Raw genomic sequence first — 6,481 nt, 5'->3', positions numbered from 1 at the left:
TTATTATCCCCCGGCCAGAGTCTGCACGCGTTTGGTAAGGATGCATGACTGTCAGCTATTTAAATAGTCAGTAGCTGATCAGCCATGCATCCTCACGGGGTTTTTAAATAATAATAAAAGACGCGGCGCTTTTACCCGCGTCGCAAACAAAAATACAAATAATAATAAATAGGGGCGGGACACTCCGCCACACATGCCCCCCCTTGTGCGCAGCACACATGGCCCCAACGGCCACCTCCCCCCTCAGTCTCAAAGTCCCGGACGAGGGGGAAGCGAGTTGCTTCTGGGGGGTGGCCATGGTGGAATCTCCGGCACCCCCCAATTTTCCGTGGCCGGCAGCTCCCTCTTCCGGGGCTCCCTCCACACTCTCTCCTGCCGCGAAAGTGCGGCTGGGGGAGCTGGTCTCCTGACCTTCCCCCTCCTCTTCGTGGCCAGCAGTTCCCCTCCGTGGGGCTCTGACCACCCAAACTCCTGCCGCGAAAGTGCGGCTGGGGGAGCTGGTCTCCTGACCTCCCCCCCTTTCTTGATGGCCGGCAGTTCCCCTCCGTGGGGCTCCGGCCATAGTGTGGCGACCCCAGGCGAAGCCGGATCCCTGGCGACCCCAGGCGACGGCACCCTCGGGAGGCGACGGCAGCGGCAGCGGACCCTCGGGAGGCGACGGCAGCGGCAGCGGACCCTCGGGAGGCGACGGCAGCGGACCCTCGGGAGGCGACGGCAGCGGACCCTCGGGAGGCGACGGCAGCGGCAGCGGACCCTCGGGAGGCGACGACAGCGGACCCTCGGGAGGCGACGGCAGCGGACCCTCGGGAGGCGACGGCAGCGGACCCTCGGGAGGCGACGGCAGCGGACCCTCGGGAGGCGACGGCAGCGGACCCTCGGGAGGCGACGCAGGACCGGCAGCAACCCTAGGAGATGCAAAGGAGACACAGGCGACCCTAGGCGATGCCGACGGCGGGAGGGGAGCCCCTGGCCATGAAGGCGGCAGCAGGAGCTCCACTTCTCCCAATGGTGGTGGTGGTGGAGGTAGAGGTAGCTCCTGCTCCTCTCCTCCTGACGGTAAAGGCGGCAGGGGCTCCTCCTCTTCTGGCGGCCAAGGCGGCAGGGGCTTCTCCTCTTCTGGCGGCCAAGGCGGCAGGGGCTCCTCCCCTTCTGGCGGCCAAGGCTCCTCCCCTTCAGGCTGCCAAGGCGGCAGGGGCTCCTCCCCTTCTGGCGGCCAAGGCGACAGGGGCTCCTCCCCTTCTGGCGGCCAAGGCGACAGGGGCTCCTCCCCTTCTGGCGGCCAAGGCGGCAGGGCTTCCTCCCCTTCAGGCAGCGAAGGCGGCTCCTCCCCTTCTGGCAGCGAAGGCGGCAGGGCTTCCTCCCCTTCAGGCTGCGAAGGCGGCAGGGCTTCCTCCCCTTCAGGCTGCGAAGGCGGCAGGGCTTCCTCCCCTTCAGGCTGCGAAGGCGGCCGGGCTTCCTCCCCTTCAGGCTGCCAAGGCCGCAGGGCTTCCTCCCCTTCAGGCTGCCAAGGCCGCAGGGCTTCCTCCCCTTCAGGCTGCCAAGGCCGCAGGGCTTCCTCCCCTTCAGGCTGCCAAGGCCGCTGGGCTTCCTCCCCTTCAGGCTGCCAAGGCCGCAGGGCTTCCTCCCCTTCAGGCTGCAGTGGGGAAACCAGCAGGCATGCTCCCTCTGCTGGTGGTGGCGAGGGAGGCGGAACCAGCAGGCATATTCCCTCTGCTGGCGGAGGCGGGAGCAACACATAGTCCTCCCACGGGGGTGGAAGTGGCACCAGCAGGAACTCACCCTCTGCTGGCGGAGGCGGGAGCAACACGTCGTCCTCCCACGGCGGTGGAGGCATAACCAGCAGGCATTCACCCTCTGCTGGTGGAGGTGGCGGAGGCAGAGGCAGCTCCCGCTGCTCTGCTCCTGGCGGTGGAGGTGGCGGAGGCAGAGGCAGCTCCCGCTGCTCTGCTCCTGGTGGTGGTGGAGGCAGAGGCGATGGGGCGGATGCTGGCCACTCAGAGGGAGGCTGTGGCGGCTGGGCTGGTGTGTGCCGTGCTCCCTTCAGCAGCATAAATAGAGGCTGCTGGGGAACACCAGCATCCTGCCCTTCTCCCCCCCAGAAAAATTCAGGGGGTTGAGCCTGTAACTCCTCCCCTTCTGGCTCTTGGGACTGCAGCTTAGGTCCTAAGGCTGTGGAAGCCCCGACTTCCCTCTCTTCGGGCCGTGGACGCACCGACTCCTCCCTTTTGGGCTGTGGACACACCGACTCCTCCCTTTTGGGCTGTGGACGCACCGACTCCCCCCTCTTGGGCTTAGGACGTTCGGGCTCCTCCCACTCAGGCGTAGGACGTTCGGGCTCCTCCCACTCAGGCGTAGGACGTTCGGGCTCCTCCCACTCAGGCGCAGGACGTTCGGGCTCCTCCCACTCAGGCGCAGGACGTGCGGGCTCCTCATCCCCTGGCTCCTGCTCTGGGCAGTCCTTGTCCTCATGCCCATAGGCAATGCACATGGTGCACCACCTTGGCTCCCTCTGCTTCCTCCTCACTTTTCCCCCTCTCTGCCTCCTTCTCCTCACCTTCCTCCTTTGGGCTGGTTCCTCCTCCTCTTTGAGGCAGGTGAGGCAGGTTTCCTGATCCACCTGTGGCGATGGTATGGCCTTCAGGTGGATCCACTCCTCTGCAGTCTCTTTTTTTTTTTTCCCAAACACAAAAAAACACTATTTGAAAAAAACGAACACAAAAAAAACTTCCTTTGCTGTTCCTGGTCCGGCTGTTGGAGGCGTTGTTTATCCCACCGCTGCCACCATATGTGACAGTCTGGCTCGCAGTGGTGAGTGTGATGACGTCACGGACCAGGAAGTTACTGACACAAAAACAGTGGATGGGCGGGTGAAGCTGAATGCTCGTGCACTCAGCGAATTTAATAAACAAAACAAAAACAAGATTTAAACAAAACAACAAAACAAAAGGGCACGAGGGCCAAACGAATGAACAAACAAACAAGTAAGTGCCGTGCTGGATGATCCAGCACGTATTAGCAATTGTTTTTTTAAATGTTGCTTTCTCTCCGCTCCCCGTACTCTCTACTCCAACACCCCAACCCCGAGTGCAGAGTGCTGCTGGTTTATATACTCTGGCCGAGGGATTTAACTAGTTGGTAATTATCTTATTATCCCCCGGCCAGAGTCTGCACGCGTTTGGTAAGGATGCATGACTGTCAGCTATTTAAATAGTCAGTAGCTGATCAGCCATGCATCCTCACGGGGTTTTTAAATAATAATAAAAGACGCAGCGCTTTTACCCGCGCCGCAAACAAAAATACAAATAATAATAAATAGGGGCAGGACACTCCGCCACAGGCGGCCATTTTGTTTTTCCTATTTTCAGAATTCTCCAATACCGATGGACTTCTCAAAACATTCCCTGGATGATCAATATAAAGGCTGCAGAAACGCAATGTTACAAAAAGTTCAAAAGGTTTACCTGCCTAGAGAACTGAAACAGAACCCAAAATTTAATTCCGCCTGGTCCAACGCAAAATCGGCAATGAAATCCAAATCGCTGGGATATCTGACTCTAGAACAAGCCACTGCCATCTACGCTTACACAATGCCAGGCGTTTACAGTGACTTCAACACAGCGGTCAGAAACGGAGGCGGAAAGAATTACAAGGGGTTCCCGTTCAAGGCGATGCATTTTTACATAACCGATGCCCTGAAGAAGCTGAAAACCAAATTTAAAAACTGTTATCATGTGTACAGGGGCGTTTCCAAGCCCACAAGCGTGGGCAAGGGTAAAACTGTCCGCTTCGGCCAGTTCACCTCCACTTCACGAAGCCTACAAAAAGCCATGCATTTTGGATCCGGAACAATTTTCCACATGCGCACATGCCAGGGCGCATCGATTCAAAGTTATTCGATGTTCCCAGCTGAAGACGAGGTGCTGGTGCCGCCATTCGAGAGGTTCCGAGTGGAGGACGTCAACGGGAATCAAATCAGACTGACACCACTGCCAAAAACCACAAGCATTTACAACTGTCTGGCAGGTAAGGAGAGAGATCTTGCGGCAGGCCATCTGGCTCAAAAACGCAGGAAGTTTAGTTTGACCTTTAACTCTTGGTTGCAGACTTCCAAGTGGCATATCCAGTAAAGGCAATCTGCTGGCGTGCAGGATGCGCCCTATAGGAGATCGCTGGTTCGAATCCGGGGCTATGCCATTGTCGGCTGAAGCTAGGAGGTCCCAGGGGGTGGCAAATTGACCAAGTGTAGCTGGCCTTATTTTGCTTTGTGTAATTTATTTTTATTTTTTTTAAAGAATCAGTCCTGGATTAGTCATTCACCAACAGCTGTTTATTGAGTCTACCGTATCATACGGCCTGTCTGTTTCAAGGCAAAAGTAAAGAAGAAAAGGATGAATTAAGTGGCCCTCCTTCAATACCACACCTACATACTTCAAAGGATCAAAGGAAAACAATTAATTTGCTAGACAAAAATAATAATATAAAACAAAATATACATCCATAAAGAATAACGGTTATTACTTTATACAGTGTTCATTCACACACACACACACACATTCAAATGTGAACTGCACACGCATCATACCGCTAGCGGTTGATTTATACATATACTTTTTAAATGTTTTCTCATTGTAATTTTCCATTTTTACATGAGAACATTTACCAATAAACATAATTATTGTATTCTATATACATTGGTATTTATTTGCGTTACGGTTTTATTTTCTAAATAGATTCGAGAACAATAATAAAAAATAAAGACTAAAAACAAAGCTTTCCCACCACATATTACAGTATACAAACACTATAATAACGATATGTACAATAAGTAAACCAATTTATATAATAATAATAATAATAATAATAATTTCCAGACAGAGAGCGATGTGGAAAAACAACCTACCTACGCCAGGTACATTACAAACTGGGCAGTAGGTCATTACAGTGACAGCGGTTTCTTAGATTGCTCGATTGGCTTCACAGCTGGCTTGCAGTGTGAAAGAAAGCAGGCAGCTCGACTTGACAGCTTGAAGCACGTTGTTGTTTCGGAGGACTGAAGCTTGAGTGCGCTTGTCTATGGCAAGCCGTTTTAACATCTAATCCTCAATTGCTGATATCAGCAATTTTAATAGTGATATCAGTAATGTATTGCTGATATTAGCAATTCTATTTTTGATATCAACAATTCTCAATGTTATTTTTTGATATCAAAAATAGAATTATTGATATTGGAAATACAATTCAGGATATCAAAAATAGAATTGTTGATATCAAAATTAGAATTGCTGATATCGGAAATACAATTGTGTATATCAAAAATAGTACCTTTTATTTTGATATCAACAATTGTATTTCCAATAAACAATTCTATTTTTGACATCAAGAACACGATTACATTACTGATATCAAAAATGCCATTCTTGATATCAATAATATAATTCTTGATATCAGAAATGCCATTCGTGATATCAATAACACAATTCTTGATATCAGAAATGCCATTCGTGATATCAATAACACAGTTCTTGATATCAGAAATGCCATTCGTGATATCAATAATACCATTCTTGATATCAGCAATTGAGGATTAAATGTTAAAACGGCTTGCCATACTTGTCTGTCTTCGTCTCTTCAAGCTGAGTCACTGCAGGGGGGAGTGGGGGGGGAAGTTGCAGTGGTCAGACAGGCTCTTTTAAAGTAATTGGGCATTCCAAATTGGGGAGAAAACGTGGTTAAAATAATTGCTGATTCCAAATAAAACAAAAATGTTAACTAGTAATTGCATTAGTTTTGCAGGTTTTGTTTGAGAAAGCTTAGCGTTACTTGAACAGTTTTTGCATGAATATAGTCTGTGTTTCACATTGCTACCCACTTGTCATTTATTTCTCTTTTTCATTGCAGTGCATAAAGGAAAGACACACGGGTGATGTCAGAGTTGAGTCTACAGTCATGTGACACGAGTCATGTGACCAACGCAGGCTGCACAATACAGATATTCAATCTAAATTCATTCATTGTGGGCCATTTGCTGTGCGCTGTATTAACCATTTCAAACAGATGGAGAGACACAAATTGACTTGTTTTTTTTTGTTGTTTTTTTAAGTCAAAGACTTGGCAGCTTTTATAAGAGCAAAGCTACATTCAGAAATAGAGGGTCCGTGTTTGAATGTTCAGAACATGAAATGTAAAAAAAAAAAAAGAAAAAGCATTGTATGGAGTCTCTCTCTCTCCGTGGCTTTTGATGTGGTCTTTCTTTCGTTTTCTTTCTGCAATAAAACAGCTTTTTGAGCATCATTCAAAAATCACTTGTGCGTCTGTGTGGAGTTATTACTTTAACTATAGAGCATAATCTGGCATTCATGCACTTCACGGGTGGGAATATGACTCCTATTGCACAGCAGTTTCAATGATACTCCTATTGCACAGCAGCTTCAATGAGACTCCCTATTGCACAGCAGCTTCAATGAGACTGCCCATTACATAA

Source organism: Acipenser ruthenus, chromosome 40 (assembly GCF_902713425.1).
Source record: "Acipenser ruthenus chromosome 40, fAciRut3.2 maternal haplotype, whole genome shotgun sequence".
Lineage (NCBI taxonomy): Eukaryota > Metazoa > Chordata > Actinopteri > Acipenseriformes > Acipenseridae > Acipenser > Acipenser ruthenus.
The sequence above is the reverse complement of the archived record's forward strand: the minus strand, read 5'-3'. Positions refer to the sequence as shown.